This window comes from Lingula anatina, chromosome 10 (assembly GCF_051362555.1).
Source record: "Lingula anatina isolate TDL-2025a chromosome 10, LinAna3.0, whole genome shotgun sequence".
NCBI lineage: Eukaryota > Metazoa > Brachiopoda > Lingulata > Lingulida > Lingulidae > Lingula > Lingula anatina.
In genome coordinates, this window is record NC_141776.1 from 17,686,451 (window position 1) to 17,703,125 (window position 16,675).

The 16,675-nt window shown below is 36.9% G+C and overlaps 1 protein-coding gene across 19 annotated transcripts in view; it reads right to left on the reverse strand.

Moving 5' to 3' along the window:
• The window catches only part of LOC106171214 (muscleblind-like protein 1), a 130,732-nt gene that overhangs the window by 57,887 nt on the left and 56,170 nt on the right, over positions 1–16,675 (reverse strand). Inside the window, exon 1 of one of the 19 annotated variants that reach the window (XM_086996870.1) lies at positions 4,019–4,250. The exons of 16 other annotated variants lie outside the window; for them this stretch is intronic. The gene's annotated coding sequence lies outside the window, so the exon portion shown is untranslated. Of the gene's footprint in view, positions 1–2,643; positions 3,090–3,168; positions 3,272–4,018; positions 4,251–16,675 lie in introns of those variants that run through there. 2 more of the 19 variants (XM_086996874.1, XM_086996871.1) reach the window with 2 other exon arrangements.

The following is a 16,675-nucleotide window of genomic DNA, read 5'->3' on the forward strand; positions in this document are numbered from 1 at the left end:
TAAGAAATAAAATCAGACTACAAGTGCTTATCCAAATTCCTTCTTTAAGTTCATAATTTCTCTCTACTTTTTACTATGGCTCGTGAAATTACTCACATCTGTGAAAATACATAGCATTTACTTAAGAAAATGGCTAGGTACTTTTTAGGGGTATTTTTTACCTTGTTCGCCATTTGTGTCCATTATACTGACGATCTGAAAATATCAACTCTCACAGATAACTTCCTGGTGCAAATGTAAATATTTTATATTCTGTCAAATAAAACATATCTATATTATGTTTAGCCAGCAGAGTAAATTCCCATGAACCTAACATTCCTGAACACTTCAGTGTTATCAATATCAGAGGTATTTGTTCTCCGAATTTTTTTAAAACTATTTCTGTCACAATCATTTTCCAACTGTCACATGTGTCCGCCTGTCAATGTCTATATCTGTCTGTCTGTCTGTCTGTCTGTCTGTCGAACTATGACAAAATATGACACATTTTGTTTCCCTAATCTATACATCATCCACCCCCTTTTTTTAAAAAATGTCATTTAATTTCATTTCATTCATTCATCCCCCCATCTTTCTATCTGCTCTGCAATCATATAGACATACACACTGACCTAGAACTCATAATCAAACGCTTCGTTCTGAGTCATGCTTCTTCTCGGTGGGTGATCTCCCCCAGGGGGCAGAAGGGGCACCTCACTGTTGTGCCAGCTAATATTTTCTCTCGCTTTTGTCACAAAGGCAGCAGCAAACATATTACCACTGCCTGAGGAAGGAAAAGCCAGTGTGTGCTGACATTACAAAATACTCTTAGCATGTTGATTTCGCCATTCACGCCATGTCCATTTTGCGTAAATTTCCCCCGACGAAATAAACAGAGATTACAATGTTCTTTTCATTTGGGTTTCAGTTTCATATTGGGTGTCCATTTTGTGTTAATGTCCCCAAATGAATCCAACAGAGAAAGTCTTCTTTTCATGTTAACGACAAAACATTTCTGAATTATTCATCAAACATTAACAAGAAAGCGTTTAAGGGGCCATACAATGTTAAGTTATAGGAAGCTTTTATCTTATACGTGGCACAAACTTCTTGTTATTTGTGGCACATTTAGAAGTAGGGTTCAAACAAACTTCCTGTTTATTACTTTTTTTCCTCCAAAGACACTTCAAAACCTGTTCAACGGGTTTAACTGCTGGTGCCTTTTCAATCCTTTCTTGAAAAAGAGAAAGAAAAGAAAAAAAAAACTTGAACTTGATCTAAGATAAAGAAAATAATACTATTACTAGTATTTGAAAAAAAAATAACTACTTTGCCTTACTTTTTTCAAAAAAGGGAAAACTTCAATAATCATAAAGCAAGCCACATCAATTCATACAAAGCAGATATTTCAGCTAAATCACGACAGACCATACATCCATCAGACAGGAAACAAAGCTTTTCCAGCTATCATTACAACATTACGTCACCAACATCACGCGCCAGTGATCAAGGGAATCGGTAATGGCTAAAATCCATGAAAAGAAAAAAAAAATCACCACTTTTGACTCTTCTGCATCAATTTTCAATATTAATACTTAGGAACATAGCTTAATTAATATAACCTTGTCCAAACCTCAACAACTGATCTCTCAGGTTTTTGACCTGGCTGTGAAATTTTGAGTCACCCCAAATTTCCTCCCTGTCCTTGTAAGCATCAGTGGAGGGTCATCCACCACAAACTGAGTGACCTTTAACTTTGCCAAATAAGTTTCTTTCCCCCCTCCTGCCCTGCCTACGTGCCTAAAGGCTAAAGACTGACCCATGTTTCTTATCTTATCCAGAGGCCCAATATATGTACCAATGACCTGCTGTTCTAAGAATTGAATGGCGTGTTTCTGTAGTTTTTTTCCCTCTCTCTCTCTCTCTCTCTTCTCCTTTGCCTGATTACATCAAGAGATTAATAACTACGTTTCCAAGAATTTTATTGTAAGAAGGCATCCCCTGCAGAGTGGGCAAAAAGAAACATTTGTTTTGTAGAGCAAACAGTATGAGTAAAAACGCCATATAGAGCAGATGTCTAAGAGAGGAGGATAAGGGGGAAAAGGGAAGGTGAGAGAGAAGGAGATAGAGGTTGCTGTGAATGTGCGTGCAAGCACGCGGATGTAACAGAGAGAGAGAGAGAGAGAGAGAGAGAGAGAGAGAGAGAGAGAGAGAGAGAGAGAGAGAGAGAGAGAGGTAACACCTCTCACCTCATTTGCCTTATCACCAAATACTACAACAACAACGCCTAAATGCATGCCTCAATGTATTTAACTTAAGTCTAAAGTTCTTCATAAATAATCAAAATTACAGCACCTCCCATTGTAATTCTAAACAGCTGCCTTGTGGCTACTATTAAACACTGAAAATACATCTTTCTTTTCTCAACAAATAGGTCAGGAGCATGCAAAGTCACTGCAGTAATTCTCTACAGCTTAAATTATCCAGAGCTGTGGTCTTATCAACGGCCATGTTGGCCTACACTAAAAAACAGCACTATTCCCATCGTCTCTTCAATAAAATTAAATTTATTAGACTATTAGCAATAGTCCGATAACCCGTTCTGTTGTTACATTATCTTCCCATCCACAACATTTTCCCACAGTTAAAGCTAGCATCACTCACCCATTCGTATCCCCATAGGCTTTCCAATTAAATTTCAATAAGCCGCCCATCCGTTCCTGAAATTACCACAATATAAAATGTCTACCACGAAGTCGGCTATACGCAGCTTAGCCTGAAGGTCTTTAAGAAAGAAACATCAGCTTTTTTCACGAGTCTCTCATAAAATCCAAATAGGTCACCAGGCCACAATGCCTAGCATGTGATGTTCAGTAGTCTTATGGCCTCAGAGTTTTAGCCACTCAAAATCTTCTCGTCACAAACTTTTCCACATCTCTCTAATAAAACCCAAACAGGTCAGCACCTTGCTATATCCTCCATTCATATTAACACCAGTTATCTACCCCTCTGTCTCTAAATCCCCTTTGCCTCACTAAATCAACATTAATCTCTCTTCGTGACCCGGCCAATGACGACGCCACACAATAGCCTCCCTACCAGGACAAACACAGAACAAACACACAGCCGTGCAGCCAATAAATAGATTGCAATTGACTTAATATTTAGACTGAGGTGAGGCTTGTATACCTGGCCACGCCACCGTTATAACCTGTATAGCACGGACGACGGAGCAGCCGTCTGCGGTGACTTGACTTCCCCGTAACAAAAACATCACTTAAAATCAGTATTAAACATTACGAAACAAGTGACTAGTCTCTTTGATACAGGTGATACAAAACCCTACAGGCAATAAAAACACCACTCACCCATTAATACCAACAATATAGCACAGAGGAGGAAGAAATAACAGACTGCCTTGTTGACTTATCTTAACACAAAAACACTCAAGTAATGGACACAGTAATAAGAATTAGCCGAGAATGCCATACCTACGCAAGGAATCATTAACACCATAACACATATAGTACACAATCCCCTAACTCTATGACTGAATACAATGAAAGACCAGCTAATCCGCCAGGCAGGGCGTCATAAAGCCCTTCAGATAATATTCACTGTTCAAACCCCTCACACTTAATTCTGAATAACAGCAAAGTTAATTAATAATAGATGTCTGGAGAGCCAGGTAGACGGGGTGAATTTTCTCTCACAATGAGGGCTGTGGTGGTGTAGCTAGGCAGTGGAACCAGAGGCTGACCCTGCCTTCTTTAAACACAGCAGCTTCTAGCCAAAGAAACGGCTGGTTGCTCTGTTCAATAAAACAAATCTCTACCCGCTACATAAAATATTAGACAAAACTGCTGGTAGTGTATGTATAAATAATATATATACACTGCAGGCTGAATAGAAGCTGAGGGAATGGGCTATATTCAACGTTCCCACCACATTTCAAAGGCCATTAAACGACATACTGTAAAGCACATGCAAGCGGCACACAAAGACCTGTTTCATACGCCTCACTGCCCTTAACCCATACCTTAATCCACCGCGGTTTCTTCCAAATCCATGGCTGTAACTACTTCACCAATCACCCACCAGGTGCTAAGATAATCCCTCGGTGAAAAAACAATCAACTTTTTTTCCGATATTTCCTCCAAAATGGACGACAAATGGGTAGCAGATGAGGAAAAAAAGCAGCCTAGAATGTATCCTGCTCCAGCTGGCTAGCTAGTGCTACTATCTCGCCAGTAAGGCAGACGTCTGCTCGCCGGGTCATGTGACCTGGGGATATTATGCCAATGGCTGACCTGAGACTGACCTTTTGACCCCTAATCTGTTAAGGCCCAATAATTCTAGCTCAGGTGAGGGAGAGGGGGGGAGGCACTGGTCAGTTATATGGAGAGGGACAGTGGTCAGGGTGACCAGACTGACCACTGATATTAATCAGATGTTTAAGTGTCCACTTAGTGATATCTGACTAGGGATCAATCACTGTTGGTCATGCAATCGCAAGGACATACTTCCAAAGTGCAATAGACATATGAGGACTTTCTCTTTCTCACCTAAGGCCAATTACACAAAATAACTTTGGAACGAAAGTTGGTCCTTACTTTAACTATAATATTATCGGTCTACTTTGACCCCAGTTAAACCAGTAGTATCCTCTTAATGAAATACAGAGCCTGTTTTTATTTTTTTATTTTTTTCACTTTAAATTAAAGTCATGAAAGTTGAAGATCTACATCATCAAGGAGGGAGCTCTTTTTTCGCCACCATTTTATAGTCTTCTCACATGCAGGAACTCCTTTATCAAACTGTCACCTTCAAACAAACAGACATTTTAAGTAGAAACTATGATAAGTTAAGCTGAGATAAGTGGAAAATACACTTCCTACAATGGTTTAAATGGAAGATAAGAGGACATAAGAGACACTATGGAAGCAAAACCGGTTGGGAAGAAAGCAAAGCATTACTAAGGTCACGTTGTCCATTTATTTCCTAGCTGCTCCATTAAACTGAGTGGGACTTTTTCTTTAAGTCTCATTTTCTTTTTCATGAATAAAATGCCCCCTTTAATGACGATGTTGTAAAGAAAGTCATGCATGAGGACTGTCAACTCCTCCTCTATAAGTATGGATGTCTATGTTTGAATCAAGTCAAATATTACACACATGCTATGGCAGCCGAGTCCACTCTAGAGTTTAAAACTTCATCCATGTGCCAGATATATTCTAATCTGACTCTCAGGGAACCTGTTTAAGCTAGTGTGTCATGATTTGTTTTAGTTCAAAAGTCGGCATCAACTATTTACTATCCAGCTGTTTGTTGAAAATAAAATTCTACCCCCACATTAAGCCAGGATCATAAAGTACAAAAAGGAGAAAAATATGGTCCAGACAAATAACGAAGAAATGATATAAGATACAAGAACAAACATAAACAACATGTAAAATTTCCTTGTTGAAATGTGGAAAACAGAACTTCTAAATCCTCTCCCCAAATGGATGTAAAAGAATGCAAGAATGGGGACTAAAAAAAAAAGAGAAACTTAAAATACTCAAATCTTCAGAGGTGAAATCACTTTTCAAGTCACAGACCTGTTCAATAATATTTAACAAACATACCCCAAAGCTGACAAGAAAAGAAAGAGAAGAAAAAACTATTTTGACAGTGATTCATACTCATCCTTGCTGTGTGACAGTTTTATTAAACATAAACTTCCTTCTTACACTGACAACAAACATCTATTCCATTACAAAAGAAATCAATACTTTAGGTAGCATCTCTGTTGTTAGGAGCAGAAAAGAAAGTATTTCGGTGCCCCTTCTCTCCTTAAGGGCAGAAATAGCTGAAGTGCTGCAATGTGTGTGTGTGTGTGTGTGTGTGTGTGTGTGTGTGTGTGTGTGTGTGTGTGTGTGTGTGTGTGCATACATGCATGCACTCACAGTAGCGTATATTCATCACTCACCCACTCTAAGAAAACGAAACTAAATAGTTGCTTTTCCTCCTTCCCCCCTCCAGTCCTTTCTCCTCCTCTCTCTCTTACTCTCTTTTCTCCTCTCTCTCTCTCTCTCTCTCTCTCTCTCTTATTCCCTCCTCTCTCTCTCTCCCTCCACCATGCCCAAATCCCAAACAGTACCACCATGTTACACAAATCACCCCAGTAGTTTTACCAACTTAATCCACTCCAGACTGCAACTCCTGCCTTGTTTTGATTGACTGAAGCTGACTGCCAGCCAGGACAAACATGTCCATTATGTCCACCAAACATAGCCCTCCTTAATACCAGTGGCCAACACACCTGTGGTCAAACTGTACTGGTGTTACTAGATGACCCTTTACTGGTTTGGCTGATAGATGTGGTTTCATTTTTTTTTTTAATTTATACGAAGTCTATATAACCAAACTTTTACCACTGCAGTTTTTATAAACACCATATTTTTGAAGATTAAAAAAAAAAGAAAATAAATATCAAAATTTTAAGTGTGAAAGTTTGAAAGTAAATTTCCTTCATATACACTCTTAGCTCAAGCTTGCTGGGTATATTGTGACCAAATGCTATAGATTCATACATAATCTCCCAAACCTTAGGAAAATGTAAGCCAAAACAATTTATTTATCTAAAACCTACCAGTTAATTGACTAAAATGAATGCCGTGCTACAGTGAGCCCAAATACAGTACTACATCTGTTCTCTTTCCAATCTGATGTTTTAATAATTTCAAGGCACTTCTAAAATCAAGGGTCTTCATTCAGCATATCGTCTTTAATAAAAAAACAGATGTTCAGGTGTTTCTGTAACACAAGCACCTCTCATACCTAGACCAGTTAATGCTGTGGTCAGTCTCTGGACTGTTTACCTGGCTTAACCTTTACTGGACCATGGGCAGGTGAGGCGCAATAGCACAGCCCTGTTTCCTAAGTCTTAACTTAAAAAAAGAAAAAGCTGCTCATTCTGCACTGTTAAGAATGTTCCTAACAACTAATAACTTTCCAAATCCTCTACACTTTATAGCTTATTTTGATAGTCTTGGCTACAATTTTTATCTTAATATTTTTCATTTCTTAAAAGTACTCTTTTCAACAAAGCAATTAGAGTCCTTTTGCCACTAATGAAAACTGAAATTTGTTGACCTTTTCCCAGAACCTACACTAAGGCGATATAGAAAGAATCATGGGAACAGATGAATGTCAACATTCCATATGGGCTAAAAATTCGGCATATTTGACCACATTTAACCTGTACGCTGACCAAAGGTAAGAACAAGTTCAAGCACCATATTTCTATCTTTAACAATTCTCAGTTATTCTCTTTCATTTCTAACATTTTGAGAGAGCAAGGGAGGGGGGGGGGGGGGAGACTACTTGTTCCTACAAAATGGAAAAAAATGCTGTTCAACTGTAACTTTTCAATGCTAACCCATTATAGAGCCATATAAACAAGCTTCAAAATGCATTCAACTCTTTAGTTTCAACATCTGTCATTTCCAGTTGTAAATAAAATATAAAATATTGTCTGTACAATTTGATTATTTAAGGAAGAATTAAGGCACCATCGTTACACTCCCAGTGTTCACAAATTAAAGCCATTTCCAGGCCCCTCCCCTCTGCTTTCTTGATTACTAATCAAAGGTGTAGTGGCAAAATAACATGTCAACACAAATCAGTGAAAAAATCCACTCCATGTTTAAGGAGGGTGGACGGGGTACAAATTTCTAAAAACTTCAGGTCAAGTTCCACTTCCCACTCCAAAATGACTCCAACTGTTGCCGTGGCATCTAGAGACAAGTTTACACAGCACCAGTGGCTCTGCTGACAAGCCTGGATCACTGAGAGCAGAGCCACTTGTGTGACTATCATATCAAATAAATGAATGCAGACAATAAATAAAGAAAACCTAGTAAAGGAACCTAGAAATCCAAAGACAAGTGCCAGCAGTTTGGGTTCCAAAACCTGAGGCAATGGCCCCGTTCAGAATAGGGGACTAACTACTCCGATGGTCAAATATGGCCGACCCACTTGAGTACTTCTCCACTGGATATCTATTCAGTGTCTATTAGCGGATTAGACAGCAAGCTTTATAGTATGTCCCCATATTTGACCCTCGGACTAGTTAGTCCCCTGTTCTGAATGAGGCCAATGTCTCCTGACTCATTTAAAGCATGAACTTCCATTTGACAATCACCTAGATATGAACTCACTGCATGAAGTAATGCAGCCAATTTGCACAAAGAAGCCAGAGTTACATATATCTCTGGTATCACAGGGCCATGTTATAAATTTGATCTGAGGTTTGTCAAATAACAAGGCATCAAGTGCATTCAGAATAGTGAACTAACAGATCCTGATCAAATACGGCCGACCCACTTGAATGCTTGTTGCGTAAACCCCACAGGGAATCTATTCAGTATCTAATTGGGAATTAGGCAACAAGGTTTTAAGTGAGTTCACCATATCTGACCCATGGATCTGTTAGTTCGCTGTTCTGATAGCCTTCAAGTAAATTCTACGGCAACTCCCTAAAAGAATGCAAATACTCCTGATAGCAATGTGTTCACAATAACAGAAAAATTCTCATAAATTTAATATGGAGTTACAGTCAAAGAACAGATTAAAAAAAAAAAGTGAAGTATGCTAAAGGTATTTTGTTGCTTGGTTTAAAAAAAGTTTATTAACAGACGCTAGTATTTCTGGTTTATCAATTTAATTTGTAGAATTCATATCTGGAAATGCTTTTTGATTAAAACTATTTGAAAAGGTGTTCTTGCTTTCTTTCTTTTTTTCATTTTCTAGTGTACGCTTGTGTCTTTACAATCTATGTCCGATTTCCAAGGCAAATGCTTATGGTCATTAAATTTCTATAGCAGCACATAACAGCAGGGACTAGCTAGACTCATGAATGGAGCCACACAAAGTTGTATGTTGGCCTCCCAAAGTGACTACATTACGCTTCTTTGTACACAAAAACTGCGCACACAAGTACCTGGAAAAGTAATTCCTTAGACGTGAAGCAGTACAATTTGCCATTAAGTATCTCTAATTAAAGAAAGTAATCAAACGAAGGTCCCGCGTGTGATCAGTCCGTTATCCCAGCAGACGTCTGTTATGTCGCTGTTCAAATTATCAGCCAAGTGCAGTTGTAGATGTTCATCATGTCTGCAGCATTATCAAACAGAGGGCAGAAGTGGTATTTTTCTCATTCACAACCATCAATGTTCCATCTCAAGTGATTTTGCAGCTTCAGTTCATTTAGAAATTCAGAGGAACAAAACCCATGGGACAAAGAAGAAAAAAAAAAAAACAGAAAAACCACTTAACAAAGTGCTGATCAGCTCTGGTCTGTTTCTACAGTATCACTCCCTGTCAGCTAGGGACAGAGGTATGATGGACAAACTGTGGTTCCAGGCAAATAAGGGCAACCTATTTTGGTGCAACCGTATCAGCCAACCATTTCATGGTTGATACACCATGGGCAGCAAATATTCTCCCATCAGTCCCCACCTCCCCCCCCCCACCACCACCACCAAGCAAAGCAAGGGAGGTCCTTCCTGTGATGGGCTAACCATTATAATTATCAGACAGTAATCATAATTATAATCTAAATAATCAAGAAAAATAATGATTTAAACCATAATCAGATAGCCAACTAAGATAAGTCTACTAAATATAGTTGACCGGAAACTGATCTAGTTTCACAAATTTGTTGTATTATCAATTTTTCTGCTGCGTGCACATGGCTATAACATTCAAGCTAATTCATTATTCAATGAAAATCTTTTGAGACTGTTTTTTTTTTTTTTAACCGATGGCAAAAAATGGAACACAAATACCACGGGAGCCTAACACTACTTTTCATACCTTTTCGATCGAGCAGCTTCGCTATCTTGGGACAAGACGAGACATACATATAAAGAATCAAATCTACTGAAAAATACACTTTCGTAATCCAGGGACATAGCCCTGATAATTATTCACATCATGTTCCAAACGTACAGAGCATGCAACATTGAAAATGTGGAAAAATTGTCCAACCGGGATTCAAAGTTCCCAAGATCCTTAGTTGAGACACATGGGGTCCGCCATCATGAATGCCTCGTGAATACAAAGTGAGATATCTCTGGAGAGAAACACTGGTATTTTTATTACAGCAGACAAAGTGCTCAGATGGTATAATTATCATAAACATACCTTCAATTACCATAAACATCCCTTACAAAATGAATAAAAAGTGTAATAATAATAATAATGATAATAATAACAACAACAACAACCACTAATTAGATAATGATAAAATTACAGTAATTATAAAAGAAATATTAAAAGAAAAAAAAAACACAAAGTCTTCAGTTTCTATCCTATCATTAACTTGCCCTTTTCTGAGTAAGAATATGATCTGGGAGAGATGATAAAAAGGTCAAACAAATCTGGCAATAAGTCATCTTTACAGAACACACCACGCTATATGCACACAAAACATGGCTTTCATTTTCAAATTGGAAATCACTTTCTAAAACAATATTCTTTTTTAAGTTTTGGAAGTTTAATAACATTTCATGGGAAAAAAATATATATATTGCACACGGTCCAAAACTTGATTTTGACTCTTAAACATGCGAGCATTTTTCTTATACAAAATAAATTTCCTATGAGAGACATGAAAGGTCAGACGACCCTATTTCTGTGGCGCAGCCATGGTGCTTGCTGCACACGAGGCTTACAAAATATAAAACTTATCAGCTGCTTCAAAGGTCAGCTTGAGCTGCCATGTGCAGTCATACAGAGGAGATCGTATTCAATTTTGTATTAATAAGGTCTTAATCAGGGAAATATATACATGTATATAGCAGCAATTATTTAATGGTTTTTCTGTGTTCTTGTCCTGTTGGTATCCAATTCCCATAGACAAAGCATGTAAGGCTGTCCTATTACATTTCTTCAACAAGATATAATAATAATAATAATAATAATAATAATAATAATAATAAAATGGATTCTTTCTGGCTTAACTTAAACACCAGAAACCAATGCATTAAATGTCTTTGAGGAATTATGAAATGTCATTCGGTATGGCACATTGATTAGTGAAAGTGGAAATCACATGAAATTAAAAAAGCTACTGTCATTTAAAAAAATATGCAAGTCACAAGTTGCATTGTATTGACCCCAAGACTCTCACAGCACATTATTGAAACATGGCCCTCTTCACATTTGAAATAAACTAAAAAAAAAAAAAAAAAAAAAAAAAAAAAAAAAAAAAAAAAACGCTTCAAAAGCATCCTTCAACAACCTTAATAATCCACACACCTAAGGATTCAAGGCCCCTGTTACATTCATTATGATCTAATTAGAAATATAAAATATTCCAAAAGGCGTCAAATTCCCACCACACGTCACAGTCAAGCAGATAATGGGCTGTTTATATTCATGTGTACATGCACAAGTGTGAAGGTCGCATAAAAATGGCCGCCCTTATCTCACGACATCTGACTTTCCGTCAAGTGAAATCTAAAATCTATAATTTCCTGCACTCAAAATAAGGACTTGCCCTTGCCCTAACTGTGTCCTCTATCATGATTTTTTTTTTTTTTTTTTTTTGTAACACTCAAGGCTTAGAATGTGTATTATAGCCATTTCATAGCATTCACCACCATTTCTAAAACAAACTTCATTTTTTTTTTTTTTTTTTTTTTTGGGGGGGGGCATTTTTATTTAGCCTTATTGTATGAGATAAGTTTGAAAACAATTTTCTCTAAGAATATCAAAGGGTAAATCTGACATACATCGAGTGGAGAACTGAAGAGACTTTACGTTAGACTATCAGTTCAATTTTACAACCGAAATGCCACAAGGTCGATTTAAAGCAGAAGTTTCCTTAAAAACAAACATTCGAACCAGATAATTCAAACCCAAAATATTTACAATTGTTTAAGTGTAACATACCTTAAAATAATCCTTAACTGCGCAAACCATGCATGCCCTATATTCCTAGTAGAAGAACTTCAGCAATAATTGTACCACTAACACAGAGATACATATTAGCCCAAAAATTTGCAAATGGGATTGACATATGACTTTCATAGCATTTCATACCAAAATCCACGTTCCTGCTCTTCACTTCTAACAGGAAAAGTTAAGCCCTGAATATAAATTTTTCAATGACTATTGATAATACCTTGTTTGGGCCCCATACAAAGTTATGTATTTTCTGACAATGAATAATATTTTGTCTCATGCTGGCGGTTGAGGACACATCTTCAGGTCACTTTTTCTCTTCAATATTTTATGATTGTGGATGATAAAAACATGTTGAAATAGTGCTGATTTTCAAAATACATTATCCTGGCCCAATATTTTTTATAAGTTTTACACTGGTGAATAACATCCGAAATATTTCCATGGTTATAATTAAACATTGATTGGGCCACCTATGCTAACACAGCTTTTATGGTAATGGATATTAAAAGGAAAACTTCTGGGTGATTTATAACCCATTTTTCTTGACTACAGCCACTGGAAATGCTATTGAAAAAGCAATAACTCCTCGTAAATCAAAGAACAATTTGCATATTTGAGCCATTAATGGACTAATAGCCCTCAAAATTGTTTTGCTCTGTTGAAATTAATGCAGGACAAACTGGAATGAAAATGTGTTTTTCCCCCATCCATTTTACTGACCTAATTTGAATAATGTGTCACAAAAAAATTATACACTTAACATTTTATTAGATATTTTAATCTGCACAGCACAGGCACAGACAGACACAGATATATCTGGAAGTTTGATGTTTCCATTTATTTCCACTGCCGCATCTTAAAAAATTAATCAACTAAAGTTCAAAATTTTTTTCTGTGTGGGCAGGCACATCAACAAAGCAGGTCAACTGAAATATTTTTCCCTTCCAAATATGATTACTTTTACAAGTGCCCCTATTCAATGCATCACCCAGCAAACAATTTCATTATAAAAATCATTCTCTGGTAATGAAACCACTCAGTACTTGCGATGCACATTTTTTTTCTAGGTTTAACTCTAAAAAGCACATCTCTATCTCTTTTTTTTTTCCATAATATTATTATATGCCTGCTGGTATCGCCATTATTTCCTCTAAAAATAACTTTGAACCAGACTTCCAGTGCCAGCTGACTTCCTCTGTGCTACACTGCCCATATCGGATCCTTGCTTTTTTAAAACACTCTATTTGTGTACCTAGTAGACAGGTACCCAAACAAAAATACTTCCTTGCAACAAGCTAGTCACAAGCTTGTGGCAAGCTAGTTTTACCCTTCGCAAGCTTGTTACAAGCAAGTTGGAAGCTTGCGCATGCTTGCATGAGGCTAGAAAGGATTTCTGCAAGCTTGCAAGATACTTTTGCAAGTTTGCAGAATTGATCTGCAAGCTTGCGAAATACTCTGCAAGCTTGCAGCGGGCAATGAAGGCTTTCTGCAAGCTTGCATGATATTTTTGCAGGCTTGCAGAACACTCTGCAAGCTTGCAGTTGGTCAGGGAGGTTTTCTGCAAGCATGCAAGATATTTTTGCAAGCTTACAGAACACTATTCAAGCTTGTAATTAATAATTAAGCTTGTGATGACACTTTCTGCAAGCTTGCATGAATTTTTGCAAGCTAGGAAATCTGAACAAGCATCTGGGAATTTTAATTTCTGCAAACTTGGAGGTAAAATGTTAATATGATGAGCCTCTAGAAAGAGGTGAAAGTACTAGAGGATCATATATTCTTTGATTTTCTTATATATATATATATATATATATATATATATATATATATATATATATAAACAGGAAGTTACTGGGCTTTCCTAAAATCTGAACAAATGGCCGGACGAGATATCTGTAATTTTCAGGGGTTTAATGAAACAGAAACAAAAAGATTGTTACAAAGTTTTACGATGCTTAAAATGTCATTTGAAACGTTATGATTTGTGTATAAGGTTTTATCTTAATATTTTCATAGACCAGATAATTTACATATTGCCAGGGATCGTCCTGGGTCAAAATCTGGTTGGGCCATTTTGGCCCACTTGGTCAAAAAAAGTGGGCCATTTTTAAAAAATGTGTGCCGTGAATTATTTGGCGAAAATTCATTATATTTCAATATTTTTATATGATTAAAAACACTTAAAAAAGGCTTGATGCTATTACTCTAGAGTTCTAGATAATTGAAGTGTGTGGAAAAATTTTCCAAATTAACAATTGTACTGTCCAAAAAATCAATCATTGTACTGTGCTGAGTAATAGCACTGCATGGAAAGGTTGACAATTCCCATTTTATTGTGAAAAAGAATCCATTGCTCTGAAAATAATTTTTATTTTTCAAAATATATTTGCATTCTTTTTTAACCTGAAAACAATTAAAGCAATGATCTAAGCTGAGAGAAACCAGTCTTACATATATCTATATTTACATAAAAATCTGGCAAGCAACTACATAACATTACTAAAATTAGTTGGGATATCGATTAATGTACTTATACATTAAGTATGTGATTATTACACTGCTGCAGGGCTTAACGCTTTTTCAGGACACCTGTCCGCTCAGGCTTACTGCTGACAAGTCTCACCTGTCCCCCAGCTAATTTTCACTTGCACAGTCCCTCCAACCCCACCTCAAAAAAGTGCATTTTTTTTCAATATCTAAGCTGGTTCCTTTAGGTGGATATAATATGATGGGCAGTTTTAAATCATGACTGTGCATCCATTGCGCAATTCCCGCATTGAAAACGATGTTGTCCCTCATTTAGAGACATGCAGTGCCACTAAGGGTGAAAAATTACAAAAAAAGTCTGTTAATAATAATAATAACTAGAGGATCAGAGAGGCGATACCGCCTCCGAATATTGTACCACCAGCTGGAGCAAGCGCATTCGTATAGACCCCCACATATACAAAATAAGGAACACAATCAAAGTTAAGTTCATCGTAAGGTAGGTCAAAGGTCAATTCCAAGGTCACAGTAAATTGCCAGTATATGACTTCCTATTCAACTTCAATAGTAACTATGGGCCTATCTCTGCCAGGTTTGGAGTTAAAAGAGAAAGAAATTAGCAGAGTTCAGTTCATGATAATAAGTAGGTCAAAGGTCAATTTCAAGGTCACACTTAGATTGCCAGTATATAACTTCCTATTCAACTTCAATAGTAACTATGGACCTATCTCTGCCAGTTTTGGAGATAAAGGGGAAGCAAAATATGCAAAGTTCAGTTCATGGTGAAAAGTAGGTCAAAGGTCAATTTTAAGGTCACTTTAAGATTGCCAGTATATGACTTCCTATTCAACTTCAATAGAGACTATGGACCTATCTCTGCCAGTTTTGGAGATAAAAGGGAATCAAAATCTGCAAAGTTCAGTTCATGGTGAAAAGTAGGTCAAAGGTCAATTTTAAGGTCACATTTAGATTGCCAGTATATGACTTCCTATTCAAGTTCAATAGAGACTATGGACCTATCTCTGCCAGTTTTGGAGATAAAAGGGAAGCAAAATTTGCAAAGTTCAGTTCATGGTGAAAAGAAGGTCAAAGGTCAATTTTAAGGTCACATTTAGATTGCCAGTATATGACTTCCTATTCAACTTCAATAGAGACTATGGACCTATCTCTGCCAGTTTTGGAGATAAAAGGGAAGCAAAATATGCAAAGTTCAGTTCATGGTGAAAAGTAGGTCAAAGGTCAATTTTAAGGTCACATTTAGATTGCCAGTATATGACTTCCTATTCAACTTCAATAGAGACTATGGACCTATCTCTGCCAGTTTTGGAGATAAAAGGGAAGCAAAATTTGCAAAATTCAGTTCATGGTGAAAAGTAGGTCAAAGGTCAATTTTAAGGTCACATTTAGAGTGCCAGTATATGACTTCCTATTCAACTTCAATAGTAACTATGGACCTATCTCTGCCAGTTTTGGAGATAAAAGGGAAGCAAAATTTGCAAAGTTCAGTTCATGGTGAAAAGTAGGTCAAAGGTCAATTTTAAGGTCACATGTAGATTGCCAGTATATGACTTCCTATTCAAGTTCAATAGAGACTATGGACCTATCTCTGCCAGTTTTGGAGATAAAAGGGAAGCAAAATTTGCAAAGTTCAGTTCATGGTGAAAAGTAGGTCAAAGGTCAATTTTAATGTCACATGTAGATTGCCAGTATATGACTTCCTATTCAAGTTCAATAGAGACTATGGACCTATCTCTGCCAGTTTTGGAGATAAAAGGGAAGCAAAATTTGCAAAGTTCAGTTCATGGTGAAAAGTAGGTCAAAGGTTAATTTTAAGGTCACATGTAGATTGCCAGTATATGACTTCCTATTCAAGTTCAATAGAGACTATGGACCTATCTCTGCCAGTTTTGGAGATAAAAGGGAAGCAAAATTTGCAAAATTCAGTTCATGGTGAAAAGTAGGTCAAAGGTCAATTTTAAGGTCACATTTAGATTGCCAGTATATGACTTCCTATTCAACTTCAATAGTAACTATGGACCTATCTCTGCCAGTTTTGGAGATAAAAGGGAAGCAAAATTTGCAAAGTTCAGTTCATGGTGAAAGGTAGGTCAAAGGTCAATTTTAAGGTCACATTTTGATTGCCAGTATATGACTTCCTATTCAAGTTCAATAGAAACTATGGACCTATCTCTGCCAGTTTTGGAGATAAAAGGGAAGCAAAATTTGCAAAGTTCAGTTCATGGTGAAAAGT